This window comes from Cervus elaphus, chromosome 4 (assembly GCF_910594005.1).
Source record: "Cervus elaphus chromosome 4, mCerEla1.1, whole genome shotgun sequence".
Lineage (NCBI taxonomy): Eukaryota > Metazoa > Chordata > Mammalia > Artiodactyla > Cervidae > Cervus > Cervus elaphus.
Window position 1 is genome coordinate 7,136,164 of NC_057818.1, and position 24,619 is coordinate 7,160,782.

Sequence of the window (24,619 nt, forward strand, 5' to 3'; positions counted from 1 at the left end):
GCAGGCCAGTGAAGCAGAGTGAGGGATCAGGAGTGGACAGCGTGGGCTATTTCAGCTTGGGTGGTCAGCAGAGACCCCTCTAAAGCTATGATGTTTGACCCAGGCCCTGATGAAATAGCGAAGTAAGCCATGCAAATGTCAGGGGAGATGCTTGGCAGTGGACATGTGCCTGGAGGCTTCCAGGCTCGGTGGGCACGCTCGTGTGCCTGGAGGCCGGGGGAGCGGGAGGGGGTTGCCGAGGGGCTCAGAGTCACTGTGGCATGAGAGGCTTTGAGTCAGAGTGACACAACTGAGTGGGTGTTTTTTTGTTTTTTTTATTTTTTAACATGATCACCAGGCTTTGAAGTAACATACAGACCTCATTCATTCCCATGCCTGTGAAGTGCCCCAGTGTCATAGGTACTGGGTGTCTAGCGTTAAGGAAAAACAGGTGTTGTCACTGTCTCTGTAGAGCTTTCAGCTGAGGGTGGAAGACAGATCAAGCCAAAGATAGATAAACACCAGTGTAAACTTGAAATGAGGCGAGGTGGTATTCCAAAATGGTGAAGGATGCCAGAGAGGCGGGGCATTTGGAGTCCCCGAGAAAGAGGTGGCTGAGCTCAGATCTCAGGAAGGATCGGGGGGAAAGGGGAGAAGGGTCAAACTGAGCTGAGGGAGTGATCTGCGCGGTAGCTCTGGGGTGGGGGAGACAGGTGGCTGGAGCGGGGCGTGGAGGGGGCTGGATAGTCCTTGCCAAGATTGTCTTCATCCTCTGAACACCGTGGAAGATTTCTTGCCATCTGAAGAAATAGACCATGGTCTGTTTAAGAGAACGTCCGGCCTTCTGGGCTGAGAAGTTATGGAAGTCAAGAAAAGGGAGATTTATTTCTGCTTTTTCAAGCAGGATTTCAAACTTAGTATATTTTAAATGAACCCTTGTCCTGATCTCACTGGATTCATTATTTTGAGTTAAATTAAAAAACAGGGCCCATTTTTTTTCCAGTTATCTTAGCATCTTTCTAACTCCAGAGTTAGAAAAATGTATTAACCTCTACTACGTGGTATAGAGTAATCTTTAGAGATGTATAGAGAATGAATGGTCATAATGTGCATATGGTTTGAATCTTCATAAAGTGTATATGATGAAAAGTGAAAGTCCCTTGCATTCTTCTCTTGGGGGTAAATATCATTAACTATTTCCTGTATGTTCTTCCAGAAAAGGTTGTGTATACTAGCTAAAACACATGCTGTTATGTACTTTGAATTTTTTTCCCACTTAATACTAGAGGAAGTCTTTTATTCTCAGTGCATAGATGTACCTTGTTGCTTGTGACTTGTGTGACACTCCATCACTTGTTGAGGAAGTCATTTATTTGTGTGGTCTTCCAAGTGATGCTCTTGTGAAGGTCAGTCTCTCACATTTTCATCCAAAGTTGGCTGTCAACTCTGCCGCAGTGACCATTCTTCTTTTTTTAGATTTGTTTATTTTTAATTGAAGGATACTTGCTTTACAGTGTTGTGTAGATTTCTGCCGTACATCAGCATGAATCAGCCATGGGTATACACATGTCCGGTCCCACCCACCTCCCACCCCATCCCACCCCTCCTAGGTTGGTCTCAGAGCCCTGGTTTGAGCTCCTGAGTCATACGGCAGATTCCCACTGGCTGTCTATTTTACATGCGGTAGTGTTTCCCTGCTAGTCTCTCCATTTTCCATTGTATTTTAAGTACCACGTCTTCTTCATCCAGTCCTCTGCTGATGGACGTTTAGGTTTCTTCCATGTCTTGGGTGTTGTAAATAGTGCTGCAGCGAACACTGGGGTGCATGTAGTTTGTTGAGTTATTGTTTTCTCTGGATATATGCCCTGAAGTGGGATTGCTGGGCTTAAGTATTCAGTTAAATGTTAGTTAGCTGCTGCTGCTAGTAATAATAATAAAATAATTTCTTATTCATGCATGAAAGTACAAAGGAATGTTTACTTTTCTTAACCTCTCCAAGTGGCTGAAAGAGGAGCTGTAGGGAGTGTGTTTATCGGCCTGACTCCAGTGGAGTTGCAATGAATTTTTTCTGTCTTCATATGTCTGGACTCCTACGTTTTAATAGATGTGTATTTAGTTTGTTGATGAGTATTTTCCAGTGGAGCTCATATTAGCACTCAACTGTCATTTGAAAAGCCATCTTAATTATTGATGTGATTGCTTTTTCTATTGTATTTACAGAGAAACACACTTTGCATATATTTAGGGAATATTGTTAAGGGATCAGTCATCAGGAACAGCATGCAGTGGTTTATATCAGAACAGTTATTGAGAAAGCCGGGAGATGAGGGCTCAGAGAAAAGATTTATTAGTCGGAGCTAATGGAATGTGCACGTGTCAGGGAGAGCGTGCGTGCTCGGCTGGGTATCGCCACGCAGTTTGATGCTGGGGGGACTGAAGTATCACAATTATTCTAGTTTTCAATAGAGTTGATACTCGGTCTGTTTATTTAGTTGGAGTGAAGTTGTGTGGAAAGCTGACAGTATTATCTCATACTGCAGCCTCATTGATAAGCATCGGAAAATAGTGATTTCACTGTCATTGTCAGATATGGAACGCTTGGTGCGAGCCTACGTGTTGGACAGTTTGCTGTGCTTTTAATGGATGCTGGCAACCTGTTTTCATGACGCGGTAGTAAGGAGTGAGGCGGGGAGGATCCCATGTGAAACATTGTTCGCACTTCTAAGAACCGCTGGAGAAATCTAGCTACTTCTAGACTCTCTCTAATCTGCTCAGTGACTTCATGATCCTGTGTGCTTTAGTATTTGTGGGCATTTCCCCCACTCTCCTGTGATAGAAGAAGCTTAAATCTGATAATTTACCTTTACAGACCAAAGGCCTTCTTTCATGAGATGTGTATATGTTGAGGGGAGACATGTGGGGTGGCTAACATACAAGCTTGATGTCTGTCTAGTCAGGCAACTTGGCTTGGAAAAAGTGATCATTACTCAATGCATTGCAGAGTGTAAGGCTCTTCCCCGTTGTTGTGAGTGATCTCTAGCTAAACAAATATAAAAACTCTTAATCTTTTTAATAGTTACAGACTGTTGGGAAGAGTTCATCCGACATCAGCTGCTAGATTTGTTCCTCGTTTCTTTACTTTAAAAATTGTTTCTATGTATAGTATTGGATTTTCAGTAGACTAAGTGTGGTGTAAACAGGTCTGCACTCCAGCAGGAGCGGTATAAGCCACTCGCTTTAATCACCGTGTGCCCGTCGCTCAGTTGTGTCTGACTTTAGCAGACACACACACACAGGCAGAAAGGTTCTACCTCGGGACATTTCTGTTTACAGATGTCATCTCCTTATCATCAGCTGCAGGTAGGATTGGGTATTCATAGCTGCCTCTGTCCTCGGCACCCTGCTTATTGGCACTTAGCAGTGAAGTATTTGTGTATGCGTGAAACCCATCTTGCAGATGAGGCTGTAGAGGCTGGGAGAAGGGGGAGGACTTTGCTGAAGCTCACACAGCTGGGAGCCACATGGTGGACCCAAGGTGTGAAGCCGTGTCTCCCGAGCCCAAAGCCCTTCTCATTACCCAGTCCAGAATGACTGGTGCGTGCTGTGGCGGAGGACGGGCCTGTTTCACGGGCTTGGTTTCTCTGTCCCTGATGTGAGGGTCCCTGTGGTCCTCCAGCAAAGAGAGCCTCACTGGTGGCGTTCTGAAACCCAGTTGCTGAGCCTCCCCTCCCCGAGGAAGCTCTTCCCAGACTTACATTTCAAGTGGTGCACAGTGTATTTACTGTTGAACTTCAGCTGCCTCTTTGCCCTTCCCTGTCACAGGCTCAGGAAAGGTTCTTTATCAGATAATAAATTATTCATCCCTCTCATAGACATAATCGGTTGCTAAAATATTCTGAGTTTCCTCTGTCTCCAGAATGCCTAAAACTTGTGATTGGTTCTTCTCCTCTAAGTTTTTCCATTTCATTTCTCATTCTGAAATTTTTGCATTGACTTATTAATCTTGCCTGTTATTCATTGTCTTTGATCACCATCTCCTTGTCTTCGTTTGCGTATGTTGGTTTTTTCACCCAGTCATGAACTGAATATTTCAAACTTTGCATCCATTGTAACCTTTGCATAACGAGGGCTATGATTTACTGCTGAGTTTTAAAGAGTGCAAAGTCAAGCGTAGACGGAGAGCTCCAAACCACCACTCCCAGCCGGGAGACTCAGTGCAGATGCAGTCTTTCATCAGTACGGGGCCCCTGAGTTCTTGTTAAACAATTTCGACGTAGTGGGGAGAGATGGATTTCATTTTCAGATGATGTTCAGCCAGTGGTCGACAAGTCTTGCTTCTGGCCACTAGAGTGTTTAGGCGCCATCATTTAAGAGGAAAAAAGTACGTGTGAGACTGAGTTTCGTGTTTATTGTGGGGCGTCTACAGAGAGTCTCAGACATAGCCGTTGTTAGATGAAACAGAGAGGCGACACAGCCCTTGGGCCAAAAACACCTTCCCTGCACGGTCAAAGATGCAGCTGCACGTGAGGCAGCGTCTCAGGGTGGGGTGGCTCACGCTGCAGAAGGTGAGGGTTTATTGTAAGTGTATATTTAAAGTCGACTGAGTTTTAATTTACAGGGAGGCAGCCCAGAGGAGTAGAGGGGAGCCCCAGCTCTGGAGTCATCTAGGCCTGGGAACCAGTCCTGAATTTGGACATGAGTTCGCCGCATCTCCCTGGTCACATTTGGTTATGCCCTTGAACATTTGGTTACGCCCTTGGTTTATTTACCTGTGGAAGGGGAATGGTCCTGGTAATGGTTCATTATGCACACCCTTGCACAGAACCCAGCACGTAGTAAAGACTCAGGAAGAAAAAAAAAGTAATTATGGAGAGGCTGGCTTGTTCAACACAGATCCCTAAAGTAGGCACATACTCTCAGAAATCTTGTTGGAAGATATGTTTCCTCTTACACCTTAAAAAAGTCTCTGTATTGATTAGAGCCCTCGGAAGTAGCCAGGCCTCCCTGCTTCTTCCCGCCGGTGTCAGGCCACTCTGAAATGAGCTGGGCGAGGAGCAGGGCTTCACCCTCCTTCGGGGGCAGGAGGGGCGTGGGGACGTGACTGGCTATATCGTTGGTACCCACGCCCTGGTGTGGAGCTGGCTGGTGCTGGCAGAGGCCGGGGTTAGTGCCCAAGGTACGTGGCTGGCAGAACCAGCGCTCTGTTCCTGGGGAGCTCACCTGGAACTAAGCCCCTGCCCCTTAGTCAGCTGGGGAGGCAGATGTGCCTGGATTTTGAAGACTTTTGAACTAAGTGGCCGCGGTAGTTTTAAAAATCTGTCCACACGTACTTTTTTTTCTTAAGTGTTAGTTTAATATTTATTTTCATTTTATTTTTGGCTGCGCGGTGTCTCTTGCTGCATGCAGGTCGTCTCTAGTTGCAGCGAGCTCAGGCTTCTCATTGTGGTGTCTTCTCTTGCTGTGGAACACCAGCTCTAGGGCGCGTGGGCTCAGTAGCTGTGGCTCATGGGCTTAGTTGCTCTGCGGCATGCCGGATCTTCCCGGACCAGGGATTGAACTGGCGTCCCTCACATTGGCAGGTGGATTCTTAACCACTGGGCCACCAGGGAAGTCACTACACATTCTTGGATGCCCCTTCCTTTCAGACGTGGATCCTAATTCTCCTCCCCTCCAGTGCAGGCTGAACACAGCGATTCACTGTTGAGGGATAGAGTGTGGCAGAAATGATGGAGCGTGACTCACAGGAAGGACCTTAAAATGCTGGTGGCTCCTTCTTGCTTGGTGTCCTGGATCGCTCAGCATGGGGGAAGCCAGCCGCTGTGCTGTGGGGGTGCTCGGGTGTCCCCATGGAGAGCCCCTGGGATAAGGAACTGAGCCCCCTGTGACAGGCCTCCCAAGGGAGCCCTCTTGGACTCCCCCGCCCCTGTCAAGCCTGCAGATGACTGTGGCTGACAGGTCGACGGCAACCGCATCAGAGATCTCGAGTCAGCACCATCCCAGTTCCTGGCCTGGAGAACCTCGGTGAGACAGCACATGCTTACTGCCTTAAACTTCTACACTTTGGGGAAGGTGTTATGTAGCAGTGGGTAATAAACATGGAGTCCTGGCCACAGGGGAATAGGATCTTGGAACCTGGGCAGTGAGTGCGAAGGACAAGACGTGGGGACTTGCCCAGAGATGGCCTCCGAGTGCAGGGAGCCTTACGTTCTTAGGGTGATGTCAGCTGTCTCAGTCACCGTGTCCCACCTCCTCCCACGGTGGAGACCACTTACACAGCTTCTCTGAACAGAGCTCACCTGGATTTGGCTTAAATGCTTCCAGGGATGGATAGGCTTCTCTCTGCAAAGGCAGCCCATCCTGTTTTCACGCATCTCGTAATTAGAAAGTTCTCCCGAAGATTGAAGGCAGAATCTTGCCTATATTTTCCCCGCCAGCCTTCTCATCAGAACCTACCTAGCACTCACATCTCTCAAGTTCCGTAAGTAATAAATCCAAAGTTATTGAAGACACCAGGTTACTGAAAGCTGGCTGTGAGGCTGGCCCCTCTCATTTCTTTGCATCCTGTGTCCCTTTTTTGTGGTGGTGTTGGACTTTGGGATGCACGTGGTAAGGCCTAGCAGCTGGGGAGAACCCGTCTGCTCTAGTGCCCGTCAGCGGGTTACCAGGTGCAGAGCCCGAACCCCCGGGCCTTCCTCGGAGTTGATGCATCACTGTGAGCCAAGCGTAGAGTCTCCTTTTAAATGACCGAAGAGCACTGCCTTCGTCTACCTGGCAGTTCTCAGGGTCTGGTTGTCCCAGCTGCACTGCGGTCTGTAAGGTGGGTATCCGGGAGAAACTTCAGTGCACCTCTGTGATGGCTTTGTTGTTGTTTATTGAGAGGGACTAATTAACTTTGATTATTGCACTAATATTATGGCGCTTTGACAGCCCTTCAGATTTATGACTCCGGGAAAATAAACAAATGAAATGCAGGTGCTGGAGCAGAAAGAATAAGTTATTACTGAACTTTAATTACCTGGAATGTTTTAGCCAGGAGAGAATTAGTTGATGAATTACAGGATGTTGAAATCTACATCAAATTGTGAGCAACATGCAGACAAAAATGAAAAGGGCGACTGGGAGGGTGCTGTTCTTAAGGGAGGAAAGGATAGGGCACATCTGATAATGATCTGAATAGTGTTTCACTGATGAATCCCTGTTGCCAGTGGAGCAGGATTTTACACAGTGCTGTTCAGGGCATGGTCCCTGACCCCACGGTCAGCGTCACCTGAGAACCTGCTAGAAATGGAGATTCCTGGGCTTCCCCTGCCCGAGACCTTCTAGATCAGAGTTTCTGGAGGTGGAGCCCAGCAGTGTGTGTTTCACAGTCCCCCCCAGGAGATTCCAGTGTATTGCTCTGCAGTTCTTATGCTGCTTGACTTTTCCCACCCCCCCCCCCCAAATGAAAGGGCAGGTACAGATTTTTACCAGTATTTACAAAAATCAGGTGTTCTTACAACCTCATTCACCAGCTAACTCGGAGATTCTCAAGACTGTTTCAAAAACTGTACAGATACTTATTAAGCATCTATTTTGTACTATATGTAGTGGGTGCTCTAGGACAGTCTAGTATGCAGTAAGTCCCCTACATACAAGCCTTCAGTTTGTGAAAAGTTTTGAAGGTTGTGAACTTTCAAAGATGGTAACATGTGTTCACATGTCTGATCACGTAAGTTAGTTCATGTGTCTGGTGTACAGTTTAAGTGCCTGCATCCTAGTTTAATTCTCCTTGTAGTGTTTCCTGCTCTGAGAGCCTGTAACACTTTGGCGGGGGGGCGGGTGGGAAGGTTCCTGGTGCTTAGAAACTCTGAAAATAGAGAAAAACACATTTACTTATCTGTAGCCCTCTCTTAGGAGTAGGGTGACGGTGTATTGTTCAAACCAGAAAATGCTGAGAGCCATAGGGTCATAATAATTATACCAGAAGAGGCAGCACCCAGGAGAGAAACGGGGACATCCGAGCAGTCCTGTCAAGTGTAGTTACCCCGGCCCTCCGCCCTGGCCAGGCTCCGTACCAGAGAGGTGCAGTCTGGCTTCTGATGAGCCGCGCACCGCCTTCATCCCTGCAGCTCTGGGTCCTCTCCTCATCTTGCCGGAGAGGTGCAGTCTGGCTTCTGATGAGCCACGCACCGCCTTCGTTCCTGCAGCTCTGGGTCCTCTCCTCATCTTGCCTTTTAGAGAACTTGCTGTTTTCATTCCCATGAAAGTCCGGCCGGCCCCCAGCCCAAGGCTGTCTCCATTCCTTGGACAGTTGCAAAGCTAACTGAGACTCCAGACCTTTCGTTGTCAAAGTTGTGGAGATTCTTTTTCTATTTCTTGCCTCTCTGAGTCTTCTCGGGGACTCAGGGGCGCTTTGTTGTGACTTGTGGGCTTTGCTGGCTGCAGAGCATGGGTTCCAGGGCACTTGGGCTGTAGAGTGCCCGGGCCCAGTTGCTGTGTGAGGTGACATGGACCGTTTTTTGAGTCTTCACTGAATTTGTTACGATATTGCTTCTGCTTTGTATTTTGGTATTTTTGGCCTGAGGCGTGTGAGATCTTAGTTCCCTGACCAAGGAACAAACCCACAACCCCTGCCCTGGCAGTCGAAGTCTTAACCGCTGGACCACCAGGGAGGTCCCAGCGCTGCAGAGTGTCTGTTCAAGACACTCCTCCTTTTGTGTGGCTTCTCCCATCGTCTGGACCTTTCCAGAGGCCAACCCCCCCCCCCCCCGCCACCTCTCGTGGAAAGTGCCATGCGCCTGAAGAACAGAAATGCAGTTTGATGTTGGACTGAGCCCGACTCTCCATAATGGAAATCTCCCCAGAATTCATGCAGTGCTGTTTAGAAACATGTAGCGATCATTCAGAACTACCTTCCACAGCTTGTCTGGTCTGGGAATGTGGGTAAGTGAGAGCTGGTTAAGTGTTTATTTTCAGCTGTGGTTAAATTTGCAACACTGGAGGAGATACTGGGGCACTTGGCAGTGAGGTTGGTGATCAGAGTCATCGTAGGCTTGATGGCCTTCTTGCAGGCCTGCCAACAGCTTTGGGGAGACGTCAAAGAAAAGCAGAAATAAGTCTACGTTTCCTTAAGGTATATGTGAAAAAAAAGTTCTTTTTAGTCATATATGACCCATTGGGTTTGAAGTAACTCTTTTAGCCATTACTTGTAGAGGATCCAGCAAAGATGGGAGCTAGTTTGTGCAAGAGTGATACAATGGAAGATTCAGTCATGAATTGGTGAAGTCATTTGTCTTTTTAGGGAGAGTTTTAGATTATAGGATGACATTTGGGTAGACTGGTGTTGTCAAATGGTAGCATTCGGGGATTGAAAAGGACTTTCTGAGATCATCCAGTTTACCCCCCGCCCCCCCACTCAACAGATGGGGAAACTGAGGCCTAGAGAGGGTAACTGACCCATCAGTGTGACAGGCAGGGATGCCTTCTTTGAGACGGCTGTCATACTGCCCATTTGTCTGCTGTGAAAAAAAAGTGTGTGCATATTTTTTTTTTTTTAAAAAGACAATGGAACTGCCTGTAAGATAGGAACCGAAGCACCCAACACTTCATGCCACTTCATCTGGATGGCTAGTTTAATTCTCCTCATTTTGATGATGGTGATGATGACGACGCAATAACAGTAATGGTAGTAGTGGCATTGTGTGCCAGTCTCGATGCACGACACTTTCTGTGCCTTAGTCCAGTTCATCTTTATTGTCATAAACCCCATGAGGTAGTTACTATCTTGAATCCTATTTTCAGGTCACATGAGGCACAGAGAAGTTTAGGACCTGGTCTGAGCACACAGGGCACATACGCAGAAGAGATGAAATGCCGTAGGAGGGCAGCAGGCTGGCCCGTCATGTTCCTCTTGGCGATTCCCTGGTGTGCAGCAGTGTCTGGTCGTTAGGAGGGGCTGAGTCTTTGAGTGAATGACTGAGAGTACATCAGGGTTGCCCATTGAGCCTTGGGGGTTGTAACCTGAGTGACAGTGTTGTACCACTGTGGGAAGGGACAGTTTGGTTGCTTTGTTTTTGGAAAACTAGACTAGTGGAGGTACATATAACCAGATTATTTTTCTTGAGTACTCAGCTGTGTGAATTGATTTTCATGTTGGTGATGCTGAAGTGCCCCCAGTTCTTCAGCTGCCCACTAGCTTGTTGAAGATAGACTAGTTTATGGGACACAGTGATAAGCACACTGCGTCCCAGTTCTTTGAAAATCACTGGTCTGGTTCGGGCATTCTCACTTGGCCAGCTCCCCTCGCCGTTTAGAAGCAGGAGCCGGCCTAGATGCTAGCTAGGCCTTCGGAAGTAAGTGTATAAACCTTCTTGTTGCCTATTGCTTTGGTCGGAAAACTAGCTGTGCTTTTGACATCCCCTTTCCTTTCGGAGAATAAGTAACTGTCCTGCAGCCTGTCAAGACCGATGGTTACTGAAGGAGATGAACTGGAGAGGGAAAGGCGGAGACAAGAAAGCAGAGCCGGGGTGGGGGTGGGAGGGACAGACACACAGAGAAAGACAGACAGATGTGCCCACAGGAGAGAGAGAGGGGGGAAGGGTGGGAGACTCTCCTGAGTGTTTCTATGGGGCTTTTTAGTGCCAGCCTCTGCACGATGGGTTTGATCACTGTTTTCAGAGTTCTCTGATCATTTCTTGATCAGAAAGGAGGAAATTAGAATTGTTGAGCTATGATTTGTTTTAATCAGAAAGAAATTGTCTAACATAAATCTCCCCGTGAGTGCTGGAAAAGCCCTAAAGCGGCCAGGAAAAAAAAATATCAATACTTTGCAAAGGAGGAATGATTGTTCCAATCCGTGGCTTAATTGACTCTAAGCCTTAATGAGACTCAGGCTGGAGCGGGCTATACAGGCTTGGTGGCTGGGACCACCAGTGAAAGCCACCGGGGAGGGGAGGGCTGCGGGGTGGTTCTTTGCTATGGATGCGATTTTTCTAATTGAGCAGGAGTCCCTAATACTGGTTAGTAATTTTTATTTTATTTTTTTTCCTATGAAGAGAGTAAATTTTTTTCTCTAACACAGTAATTTATTTTAAATTACAGCCTTTTCTATTGGAAGCATTCATTTATGTTAGATTATCGTTCCCCAAGTGAAGTTTCACTGATGCTTTATAATTAAATATAGATTTTTTTTTAAAAGATAGTATATATTTTAAATTTATAAGTGGACAGATTGGGGTATATCAAGACTTTATTTAAGGAGAGTAAATAGCCCCCCCGATGAGCATGATGCCAGTCAGAACGGATTCCTTTGGCCTCAGCATGTCTCTGTTCAGTGCCAGGCACCTTTGTGGGAAGGGATGCTGAGATGTGCTTGCGTCATCCGTCTAGAAGGACTGGTCGGTAAGTGAGGTCTTACCGGTGTGAATAACTGGCTCGGGCTCTGGTCTGTCCCAGTTTGAATCCTGTTTCTCTACGAACTTAACCGATGGCACTTCCTTATGCTGTGAGTCTCTGCCCACGTGCATTTTCCCCCCTCCTGCCCGCCTTCCCTCCCTCCCTTCCCTTCTCTTAGCAGAGGGTTAGCAACCCCTCTACTCTGAGGGACTTGGCAGTGATGAAGAAAGCCAAGGTCCCTGCCTCCAAGGAGCTGACAGTCCATGTTTCGGGTTTTAAACACGTGTCCGTCACAACACTGCTCACATCACACACCGATCGTTGGCTGAATAAGCCACAGTCGTCCGTTGGAACTTTATTGTATGCCAGGCATCCCCCTGGATGGTGAGCTTGTGTAGTACCTGAGATTCTGTGCTTGCCTTTCGGGAGTAGAGGTGTTTTGACAGACATGTACATTAATAATAATGATGTTGTTATTACTAGCCCTCCACTTAGGGGTGCGGGTGTGAATTGGGCAGGCCCTCGCTGCCAGCCCAGGTCCAGTAACAGCCGGGCAGCAGCAGACCCCGTGCCCCGTGTCCCGTGTCCCGACACTTGTGGATGCTGTCGGACCAGTCAGCTGGAAGTATGTGGGTTTCTCTCTGACTCCAGCCACCGAGTTCGCATTCACAAGCCCTCAGTGTGGAGTCAGGCCGACCTGCTTCGGCGTCCTGGCTCTCCATCTGCTGGCGGGGCCTGTTCTGAGCCCGGGCCCCTCCAGCTGACTGGGGAAGCTGGGGCGCTGCTCCGCGCAGGGCGCTCATCAGGATGAAGTGAGATGACAGTGCCGGCTCCTGGCCGCGCTCCGGCCCACCCACCGGCGCGCCGCGCCGCGCCGAGAGCTTCTGGGGTTTCCTCCCCGCACCCGGCCTGTCTTGGGCTCCAGCCCCTCGGGGTCTTCCTGCACCCCCTCCCCTCCAGCAGCTCTCGCGCAGAGGGCCCGGCCTCCAGCCGGCGCCTCCCCCGGGTGCGTCTGCCCCCGCGAAGCCTCCTCGCTGCGGTGCTGGACTCCGTGGGGCGGTGACGGTTTCCAGAGACCTTCGGTCTGCGCGCCAGCCGGGAGGAAGCGGAATCATTCCCTGTGCCTCTTGGCTCGCGTCCTGGAGGGCTGCACAGACACCCCGGGCAGGCTTCAGCGACCGCGCATCAAGGCCTCCATTACGGCTCCGGAATGAAAACATGCCCTGGTGCTCCCCGCGTGCGGAGCTGGAGGCTGTGCTTGGCCCAGACCTCGCAGTGGCACCAATCCCCTCCCACCCAATCAGGAGGTCCTGTGGCAGCCAGGGGCCGCTCCACATGCTCAGCTGCATGCTGCTGCTTCTGAGGATGCAAAAAGAAAAAAAAAAAGTAGGCGTTCCCAGGACCCGGAATGTCGAGACGCACTTCCGGCCTGACGGGGGAAGTGTGACTTGAAGCGCAGAGAAGTGATCTCCTGTCCACGTTTGTGGAGCCGGACCTGGGACAGGCCACAGAACAGTCACGGCTCACTGGGTGCTTTCTCGTCGTCTTTGTCAGAAACTCTGAACTCAGAGCCCCACGTTCATGTTCTCCTTAGCAGGAACCCTCCTGTAGAGGTATTCGTGAACCTGGCAACTCAGAATCGTGAAGGTTTTAGGATTTGCGGAGAACTTATCCACAAAAGGAAATGGACGAATTAAAAATACTAAGGGGTTCAGCTGGCACCGCAGGGATGAATCCTTGGGATCTGTGTTTCTTCCCCTTCCATACTGTAAACATATGGCACGGATTTTCTGCCCTCATTACAGATGCTGAGAGAAGGCAAAGACAAATATTTATATTACATTCATGTTTTACAGTAAAAACACTGTTGGGTTTGTTTATACAGTTCCACTGTTACAGTTTTTATGGTTGGTAATGAAACCACTGTAAAAACCAGACTGCGTTATACAGCAGATACGACAAGGCCCAAGATTCAGGGAGAGACCCTGGGTGGAATGGTTGGCGTCACGAGTGGAGCATCAGTGACTGAACGATGTGTTAGGCCAGGCCAGGCTAGGCTGTAATAACAGACGACCTCAAAGTCTCCGGGGCTTAAAACAACTGAGGTTTATTTCTCCTTCCAGTGACATTCTCCATCAGGAGTTGCTGGGAAGGCCGAGCTAGATGGAACCTGCCTTAGCCGCCCGGAGTCAGTGTGCGTCGCTGGAGGTTGTGACAGATGAAGAGAAAGGCTTGCTGACCACGTTCTGCGTTTCGGGCTCATGGCTCAGAGGCGACTCTGTCGCAGCTGCTCATGTTCCAAGGGCCAAAGCCATGTGCACCCTCTAGGTGCAGAGGGGGGCACACCCACCATGTGCACAAAGGGCAGGGCACAGCCAGAATAGCAGAGAGCCGCCCTCAGGACCTTCTTCCGGCACCTCAAGCCTTTCTGTAGTTTGTTGTTTAGGCGCTAAGTCATGTCCGACTCTTTGCGATCCCGTGGACTGTCATCCACCAGGCTTCCCTGTCCATGGAGTTTTCCAGACGAGAATACTGGAGTGGGTTGCCATTTCCTTTTCCAGGGGATCTTTCTGACCTAGGGATCGGACTTGCGTCTGCTGCATTGGCAGGCAAGTGTTCTTTACCACAGAGCCATCTGGAAAGAGCTCCTTTTTGTTGTCACTTAACTGATAGTTGGGCTTCCCCGATAGCTCAGCTGGTAAAGAATCCACCTGCTATGCAGGAGACCTGGTTCTATTCCTGGGTTGGGAAGATCCCCTGGAGAAGGGAAGGACTACCCCCTCCAGTACTCTGGCCTGGAGAATTCCATGGACTGTATAGTCCATGGGTTGCAAAGAGTCGGACACGACTGAGCGACTTTCACACTTTCAACTGATAGTCTCTGTCTTGTCCAACTTTGAATCAAATCGGGGCACAGAGGGCATGAGAGACCCTCTGCCCACCACCCCCATCTCCCTAAAGTTGATGAGACTCCTGCCTTTGTTTTGCCACAACCTGAATAGAAGGGACCTGTAGCTGTCCCCAGGAATAGGTCACAGTGCAGAAGAAGGTTTCGGATCCACAAGTTGAGCTGTGGTTTTGTTTGAGTGTGTTTGCGCTTAAACGCTGCTGCCTGGAAGCCCATCAGTACGCTGCGCTCCTTTAAGACCTGTCACTCTCAAGTGGTGTGCGCTGCCCTTGTCACAGGCGTGAAGCTCTGGAGGTAACCATCTTCCAAAGGAAAGGAAAGTATACTTACGAGAACAACACGAAGTGACGTATCGCAGACACTTAAAGGTGGTATCTGGAGCTGATATGTCCAGTATGGTAGCCAGTGGCCACATGTGGTAATTGAGGGCTTGAAATGTGCCTGCTCCAGGTTGAAATGATCTGTAAGTGTGAAACAAAATACTTACAGATTTTGAAAAGTTAATATAAACATATGAGATATTTTATTAATGTTTTTGTATCAGTTTCCATGCTGAGGTGGTGTTTCAGATACTGTTGAAATATTGAAGTTGCTTTCACTTGTTTCTCTTCACCTCTTTATTGACTTGGCTACTAGAAAATTCAAATTACATACGTGACTTTCATTGTTTTTATTGAACAGGACTGATCTAAAGGGTAAGCATCAGGAAGAGAGAGAGAAAATAATTTGATGCCTTTCTCATAAATTCCTCATTGCTGGAGCTCACAGTTTAACCTGACAGTTTATATCCTTGTTGGCATTTTCTGCTTAATATATTTTTTTTTTTTTTTACATTTTAAAATAATTCCAAATTCTCATAGTAGTTGCAAAGACTAGTACCTAGAGTTCCTGGGGACCCCTCACCCAGCTTTCCCCAGTAATGGCATCATATATAACAATACTAGAATATTCAAATGTAGGAAACTGACACTGGTAGAGTATTACAAAGATTTTATTCATATTTAACCGGTTTTTACATGTACTTATTTGTGTGTGTTATATAATTCTGTGAAAGGTTATCACCTACTTAGGTTTGTGTAACCACCACCATAATCAAAAAACTGAACTGTTCTTTCATCTCCCAACCAACACTGTTTATATTAGTTTTTATTCTTTGAGTTACTTTTTAAATTTTTAATTGAAGTATAGTTGATTTATAGTGTTGTGTCAGTTTCTGGTGTGCAGCAGAGTGATTTGGTTATATAAAGATGTTTGTGTATGTGTGTGTGTATATATATATACTTTTTCATGTTATTTTCTGTTATGGTTTATTACAGGTTGTTGAATATAGTTCCCTGTGCTATCCAGTAGGACCTTGTTAATCCATTCTATATATAATGGTTTGCTGAGTTATTTCTTAATTAGATCTGTTACTTAGGGTGAAAAACTTCTGGGCAACTTAGTATAGTAGCAAAAGATGCTCTTGGCTCCGAAGTCCACTGCTTTGTCTGCCCATCCCACTCCTAGAGCGTGGCTGAGTTACCCCCAGCTCTGCACGAAGTTATCCCTCACCTTGAGCAGAGTAAGAGTGGCTCACAGCTCTTGATGCGGCAGTTACTCCCTGACGCAGTTTTAAAGGCGACGGGAGTGCCATCCCCTGGAACAGACAGTTTGTGGGGTCCATGTGAGCCAGTGTTCTGGAAAATTTACACTGACTCTTAACTCCCAGAGTTTCAGGTATTCTTTTTTCTTTTCTTTTTTAAAGAAAGTGCCTTATAAGTTGCATTTGGTGATTTTGGAAATAGGTATTATTTGCTGTATTGGAAAGCTTTTTTTAAACAGGAGGGTTAACTAGGTATGTGCTTCTCTGGCCACCTAAAGTAGGCTTTCTTGATATTTGCATCCTAAGGTTTGTATCTGTTTCTTGTTGTTAAAGTTGAGTACAGTTTATCCTAATTTTTAACACCTCCGAAGGCCACAGAGAAGCACTCATCTGCACTTTCTTCAGGCTAAACAGCCCAGGGAACAGAACCCTACGTGATCAATCCCCTCTATGGCTGCTTCTGCCTTCCTATCTCCTTACTAAACGTACCGTCTAGACTCAAATGCTCTGTTCCTCTGTTTACCTTTTCCTGAAAAAACAAGAGGTTTATGTTATCAGCTTATACTGGTTACGTATCAGTGTAGCATGTTCTACATTTTATTAATCCAGGAATATGTTCCCTTAATCCCTCCAGGATGGAATCGTATCTGCAATGCTTATTTTCAACTTCAAGATCTGTTACGACTTTGGAAATCTTAAACAAAAGGTTGTTTTTAAAATAAAATCAGTGACTATGAGAGTCCCATGTGATAATGGAAAAGAAATCTAATTTGTTTACACCTCAGTTTCAGTGTGTATAAATTGAAGAGACTAATAGTGATGATTATAATGTGATTTGTTTTGTTGATATTTGAATATATTGTATTTGATGTAGCGTGAGGCCCACGGATGACTATGCATTGTGTAATTGTAGTAAAAATAGACAAAGCCTCTAAGCATAGGACCTTCCACTTTTGGGTACTCAGTGAATAACTTCATTTCAGTTGGTTTCTCCTGTTTGTTGAATGAATGAGTGAATGGATGAATGAATGAATGAACTTGAATTCCCCCATCACAGTTAGCTTTCTTCTTGAAGGTTGAAAGAAACTAAATAATTTTGACAAACTTTGGAGAACCAAATCAGAAAACATAAAACAATGCATGGAAACCAGTTAAGTTTTTGTTTCCCTTATTATTCCATTTTTAAAAATCTAAGTCTGTATTTTTGTATGATGCAAATGATCAGGTTTAAACAGATTCTTTGGAAGACGTGGGTGGGGTTCAGGGATTTAAATGATGTGGTGGGTGTTTCCCAGGCATTTTTAGACCTCCTAAGGCTTCCATTTCCATTAAGTATTATGGATGCATTCCAAGAATTTAATTAATATAACATCTCTTCGTTCATTGTAATTCCTCACCAGGGTTAGGAGAACTTGGGAGTGTTTAGTTTTTTATTCAGTTGATTAAAAGGTACTTTCTGTGGTTTTCTAAGTAGCTATTTTCTATGGAATTCAGAAGTTGTCCATGAATATTAAATCAATACAACTAAAATGATCAAAGTGTTGAGAAGTGCTTTCATCCAAACAGAAGAATAGTTCTCTTGCCTCAGTTGGGAAAAATAAAGTTATAAGGCTACAGATTGGAGTAAAAGGGTCATATTTGAAAAATCCCAGAACAGTAGGAGTTTTATTTGGAAGTTTTGAGGAGCTAAAATAAGAAGAGGAAAAAAAAAACAAAACCAAGTAAATCTTATACTTCATAGAATGGGCATTAAACTATGGGCTATTATGACATGGTCCAGGCTGAAAATTCATTGGCTTACATAAGGGTATCGCAAGATCTATGGATGGTTAAGATCCCTCATGGGTCTTGGGTGAGGGTGGGGGAAGGACATGCCTTTTGGAATCAAATAAATGTTTTTCCTTGGGGCCACTGGAGAAAAGAGAACCTACATCTGATGCAGTAAGGCACATCTTCTGTTTTGATTCTGTGCTTGGCTCACGTTGAGATTAGATTGGATCCTGCTTTAAAACTCCTGAAGAGGGATGGCGAGGCGGGGGTGGGGCCGGGGGGCGAGCAGGGGGTGGGCAGGAAGTCATTCTTGGTGCGCCCTGGTACTGCCTCACCCCTTGCACGGATGCCGCTGGGTTGAGCTGACTACCATGGGTGGTCTTTGCTCAGAGGTAGGGAAGGAGGAAGAGAATACTCCCGCCTGTCTAAAAGTAGCAATATCATGAGTTTCTAATACATTGGTTTGAGTTTTCAACAAAATGCTCCAAACATTTATCATGTGGCCCCAACATTTTAGCAGGTTTCATTTAGAAAAAGGCTTGGATACCTGTTTTGTACATATTATATATGGCATCCACATGAATATGTTAATTTCACTTTATTACTTTCAGTCTCTCTGTCTTCTCCCCTGTACATGATTGCTATTTTATAGCTATATTTTGGTGGAATTAGCATAGATTATCCACACAGAGAAGGTTTCAGGTGGGGATTTACAACAAGGCAGGTTCTTCATCCTTGGAAGGGATCCTTCTCTGAGTTTGGGATTTGAAAATGCACTTTGGAGTGGTCGGTCCAAGCGGGCTGAAAGGTGCAGCTTTGTGGGAAGATGAATTGAAATCGTTATTAGAGCCGTTCTCAGAATTTACGGGATATTTGATCATAGGCGTGACTTACCTCAGGAATGATGGAATGCTTCTGCTTGGAATATTTTTAATTAATCTGCCTTGGCTGTATTGAAACTGTGACACACAGAACACTAGAAGTTGGTAAGCAATAACTCAGAACTATGTGGAGAACAGCATGGTTTTTGGGCGAGTTAGCGAACCTCTTTGTTTCCGTTTCTTTCTACATAGAAGGAAGATAAAAAATAGGCCCCACATCCTGAATTTTTGTTGGGAAATATGTGAGCGTGTATGACAACTCAGAACAGTGCCTGGCACACAGTAAGCCCTTGGTGATGTTGCCGGTTTCCTGTTGTTGCTCTTGTTTTCTGACTGGTGACCGTTTGTTACTTGGAACTTCTTACTGTGGATGCAGTCCATGGGGTCACAAAGAGTCAGACGCAACTGAGCAACTGAACTGAACTAGATGGTGGTTGATGCATTCTCTTCCCTGTCCATTTTATAATAGTAACTGTCAAAGTTTTTATCCACTGGCTGAGAATTTCTTCGTTATAAATCTAGTGCTGTTATAGCTGGTTATGAAATACATAATGTAGGTAGGAAACAGCTAAGACTTGAACATTGTGGAAGAAAAGTTCTCACTTAATGAGCAAGGGCCACTTATGAGTGAGTTTTTGCTGCAGTAGCAAGCAGCACCAAACCCTCAGGGCTTGCAGAAGCAGTGTGTATTTCTCTGTTCATTCCCCACCGGGACTGGAGATTGGCCTTGGTCTTGTTGTCTTAGCTGGGTTTCCCTGGGCTGGTTCTTACGACTTGGCATTCCAGGAACCAGGCTGCAGAAGTCGCCAGAGGCAGAGGCTCATGTTTGCTTCCCGTTCTGATAGTCGTATCAAGTCTCAGGGCCAGGACCAAGGTCAGTGGGGCAGGAAAGCGACAGAGATGAGGGGGGAACAGTAACAGCACACGGGACATGCTCCACCAAAGATGATTTCTTAGGATACGTGCATGCGCGCCAGGTTGTTTCAGTCGTGTCCGGCCCTGTGCGACCCTGTGAGCTGTAGCCCGCCAGGCTTCTCTGTCTGTGGGCTTCTCCAGACAAGAATACTGGCGTGGGCTGCTGTGCCCTCCTCTAGGGGATCTTCCCAACCTAGGGCTCGAACCCGTGTCTCTTACCTCTCCTGTGTTGGCAGGCGGGTTCTTTACCACTGGCGCCACCTGAGAAGCCCATTTCTTAGTTTAGGTACACTTTGTCTTTAAGTACAATACCACTTCACGAACTCGATTAACCTTTATCTTGGGCTTCTTTAAGTAGTTAAAACCACAAATGCACGAGTGAAAAAAGAAAGGCACTTCTGAACGTCAGGAATACACTGGCCAGTCTTACTTCTGAGAATCAAACCGGTGGTCTTTGCAGGGACCCAGCATGAATGGCCCAAGTAGGGAAAAGCAGCTCAGAGTCCTGGCCAGAGGCATCCAGATTTATGGCCCGTCCCAGCCTCCTCTCATCTAGGCTGTTTTCCCTTCAGATGTCTTAGTCAATCAGCAATTAATTTGAAATCCAAACTTTCATTAAGTGTTATTGAGTTCCCTCACACTGACATTGATAGTGCCCTATTTCTTTAATATCACAAACCATTTTTCATACTGCCGTTTGCATATTTTAACAGAAAAGATTGCAGTTGTGGTGTAAATGACCCAGTTTTCTGGATATATTTACGTGAATGTCATAAACTTATTATCCTTCCCTTCCACTTCACTGCTTTTCTGCTTTTCTTGAGTATTTTGAAATCATATTTAAAACATCATTACAGCCTCTGAATTCTATCCAAAGTATAAATAAATTTTACCGGGTGAATCTTTTCAAAACAATACCAAGTAGCTGGTCTGATTTAGATCTCATCTTATGTAGTGGCAGCACCATTATGCAACCAATGAAAAATATGCTCTGAATGTTTACAGGATGGCAAGGGGGGAAGTGACAGAATGTCAGCATCATATGGCATTTGCATGAATAGAGATGCTTAAATGAGGACGAGTAGTCTTGGCCAAAAATACCATTTGAGGGGTAAATTTTGGAGGGCTGGTTTAATAAGAGTAAGGATAGGTCTTTTAAGATGTAGTTTTTAAAAAAGGAATAGAAGGACCCTTTCAAGTTAGGAGTTTTGTTACATTGTTCTTCTGCAGACAGGGTTTATTGTAGCTACTTGGTGAGGAGCTTCCCTGGTGGTTCAGTGATAAAGAATCCACCTGCAGTGCAGGAGATGCAGTTGATGTGGGTTCGATCTCTGGGTTAGGAAGATTACCTGCGGGAGGACATTACAGTATTCATGCCTGAAAAATCCCTGGATAAAGGAACCTCGTGGGCTACAGTCCATGGGGTCACAAAAGACTCAGACATGACTGAGTGACTGAGCACACACATGCGCGCAGTGAGTGACATGTTTGTTTTTTAAGTTAAGAAAAATGAGATTCACTCAAGAATCCAGATTTCTGGCTTCTCTTACAAATGTTGAAAGAGCCAACAGTGATTAGCCGGGGCTGCGTAGCAGCCGTCATTCTATTTCTTGGACTGTTACTCACTCTTGCTTGGTTGAACCACCTTCACCCCTGATCCTTCCAAACTCCTCTTCCTTTATTTTATTTTTAGCCTTTGCAGCACACTAACATTTTCTTTAATATTCTCATGTGTTATATTTATTGCTTCTTGACTGCCTACCCCCCAGAAGAGTGTGAGTTCTGATGTAGAACATAATTTTGCATAGAACAAGTAAGTCCTTAATAAATGTTCATTAATGTTATAAGTGAATGGAGTTGTTCCCTGGCTGACATTTGTACCTGCAGCTTTTTTCCTGCCTTTCACCTGCTGTGGTCCCTCTGGGCTGCCCCTGTGAGGTTCCCCAGGACCGTCGAGCTGTTTGATGCCCCAGGACCTTGGGATGTGCTGGCAGTCCTATCTGCAGAGCCCCCCCATCCACTGCTGAGGTCCTCAGCCTCTCTCCCCGGCATGCAACTTCTCCACGTGCCCGTGGGCTGACCGGAACCTGCTCCGTCATTCAACCCGACAGGTGCCGCCCCGTGACAGTTCTGTCAAAAAGACCTTGAGCTCCTCCAGGGGCGGAGATGCACCTCTTCATCTCTGTGACAGCTCCTGGCTCACCCGGATGATTAAATGGTCTCCCGGTGCATTCTGGTTTCCCGAATGCTGATGGTCCTGACCCTGTGAAGTTTCCACATGTCACAGTTGGAAAAGGAATGAGAAAGATCGAACGCCTGTGTTTTGAGCCCAGGAAAGATAGATGAAATGACCGCTCTAACCTTCTGGTTTCCTTTTCTCCGGGAAGGGCACAGATCATCACCTTGGGTCTCAGGGTCACAGCACTTAACCCTTTATCTTATTGAGGGCACTTTTCAGGAGGAGGTGACCCCATGGAAGTTACTGTGAGGGCACAGAAAAATCTTCTAATACTTAAACCTTTCAGAAAAAAAAAAGAGTTTGACTAAATGATTGTACCTCTTAGCCATATATACAATTAATTTGAGTGTATTGTAAGTTGGTTAAAATATTCCATTAATGAAAAAGGTAGGCCCAGCTTATGGTAAATACGCTACTAAGTGTTTATAGTACATTTCATATTTTACATGATTTCCTTTATAATTCTGCTTATCTTTTCATTCTAATTCCCTGAAGGACATATAAAAAGAACCCCTAAAGAGAGTAATTACCGCTGTACTCTTTAACCAAGGCTCCTTCTGCAAAGCGAAAATCTGAGCTGCTTTTTAAAGAAGGCTGTTTTTAAATAAAAATGCAAATAAGCTACTTTGTAACCACATTAATTACCCACCTAGCCTCTTATTACCATGTTTGTATTGTTTGCAAATACTATTTACAGTCGTGTGGAAATTAGCATCGCTGGTCCAGAGGAAAGATGGTGGTGGGGAGGCTGTGCATTGGAACCAATTAGGGCGAACCTTGTCTGCACGGAGGCTCAGGGGAGAAAACACAGCCCTGCAATGTCAAATAACAGCATTAGCTCTGACTGCCTCGGCAGAGCGCCGTAATTATATTATTGGCCCTATTTTGCTTCCGCAATGAATTTCATTGCCCGCATTGTAAAATCAGCAGGCAGCAAAGTTTCTGCTAATGATTTAATGTACTCTCTGATCATTTTGGACAAAAGTCTCGGGAAGAGCCCACGAGGCAAGTTTGATCACCCCTGTGGACCGCCGCCTGGCTTGAGCATTTTCACTTGAGGGCAGAAGTCCCATCTCCTCGTCATCCCTGGGAAGTCCAGCCACGCTGGAGAGAAAGCGACTCACGTGTTATATAATTTTGAGCAGAAGGAAAAGGTGATCTTGCACAGCAGAAAACAGCAGAGAGGGCGAGTCGAGGGCCAGCCTGTGTCAGGCACCTTACGCAGCATGTGACCTCTGTGACCTGGGACCTGTCACCTGCTTTCTGCAGAAAGGGAACTGAGGTTCTAGCTTCTGTAGAAACATAACCACATGGAAGGTACCATAAGCGGTGATTAAGTTAGCCCCCTCTTCATATCAGGTGTAATTTTTTTAAATACAGTTTTTTAAAAAAATTCAGCCAATTACTAACTAGGATTTCAGTGATTTTTTTTTTTTTTATTCTTACATCAAAATATGTTTTGGATTTAACAAATGCTTTTCACATGCTTTGAAGTTACGGGAATCTGAGCTTAACAAGCCTTCTTGTGAAAGAATGGACTCCGCTTTTAGGTAGCTCTGTGATGGAGCGCTGTGGATCTTCCCAGCATGCATCCAAGGAGGAGGGAGCGGGGAGCTCTGGGTCTGTCTCCTGCGGAAGTTTGCAGGCGTTGCCTGGTTGAGTCATCCAGTAACACCACGAAACAGATGTCAGTGGCCCCGTTTGCCATACGGCAGTGAGAGGAGAGCGACTTCCCCCAGGCCGCACTTGCCGAGTCCTCGGCAGAAGCAGAGTCTGAAAACAGAGCCTGGATGTTTTAACAAAGCACAACAAACCAATGTGGTATAGACCCCTCTCGGGGTTGTAGACAAGGTCATAGACCCTCCCCATACTGGTAATTTTCCTCTTTAATTACTTTCCTTTTCTCTTTACAACAAATTCATAGTCGTTGTGGGAATGACTTTGTACATTTTGCATTATATATATACACACATATATATGTATATACACACACACAACACATACTCTGATGCACTGTCAGATGAGTGTCTGTGTATTTCTGTTTTCTGCTCTGTACCATGTCTCCAGTGCTGTATGTTAAATGATGCTCTTGGCACCCCTGTCCATCTTTCCCCGTTTCCTCTTTACTTTCTAACTTTTGCTACTTACTCTTCTACTTTGTCATGGTTACTAACATTTACATTCCACTCTATGCCTGTAATTAAACCCCTATGTGCATTACCTATGAATTGATTCTAAAACATGAAAAACAATGTTTACGTCCTCATGGCCATAGAAATATTTCTTACCCAAGGACCACTTAAGGCGCCTCCATTCCACTTCCTCCTCCAGGGGTCCTTTGTCCTGACCCTCGGACGTCTGTCTTCCTCGTCATGTGCTTATGCTTAGTCCCTCAGTCGTTTCCGACTCCTTGAGACCCCACGGACCATAGCCTCTGTCCATGGGGATTCTCCAGGCAAGAATACCGGAGTGGGTTGCCACGCCCTCCTCCAGGGGGTCTTCCTGACCCAGGGATGAAACCTGTGTCTCCCACATTGCAGGCAAATTCCTTACTGTCTGAGTCACCAGGAAGCCATCATCACGGTCTGCCCTTAACTCATGAGAGCGTGCAGGTTCCAAACCTTCTTACTGCCACTCACCTGGAATTTTGAATCCGGTGTCTGACTCGCGTGTACCTGTTGTCCACCCCTCATCCCTCGAGGTGCCTGCGGGAGTGTCTTACTCAGGCTGTTTTCAGAAGTAAAGGTCTCTCTTCTCAAGCAGCTGATGGCACTTACATATGTAGATTTCATTGTAAATGAGTCCTTGACAACCCAAATGGCCTGTTGGACAAAATGATCAGTGGCATGCGGGAAACCCTAATAGATGTGAGAGGAGCATTTCCTAGTAGGAAAAAGAATTATTTATGGTCTTTCAAAGATAGCGGCTTCCAGAGGGGTCACCAATGACCTGGTGGTCAACGTGTAACCTAA

The 24,619-nt window shown here is 46.2% G+C and overlaps 1 protein-coding gene across 10 annotated transcripts in view; it reads left to right on the forward strand.

Moving 5' to 3' along the window:
* The window catches only part of WWOX (WW domain containing oxidoreductase), an 891,989-nt gene that overhangs the window by 50,924 nt on the left and 816,446 nt on the right, over positions 1-24,619 (forward strand). The window lies entirely within an intron of this gene.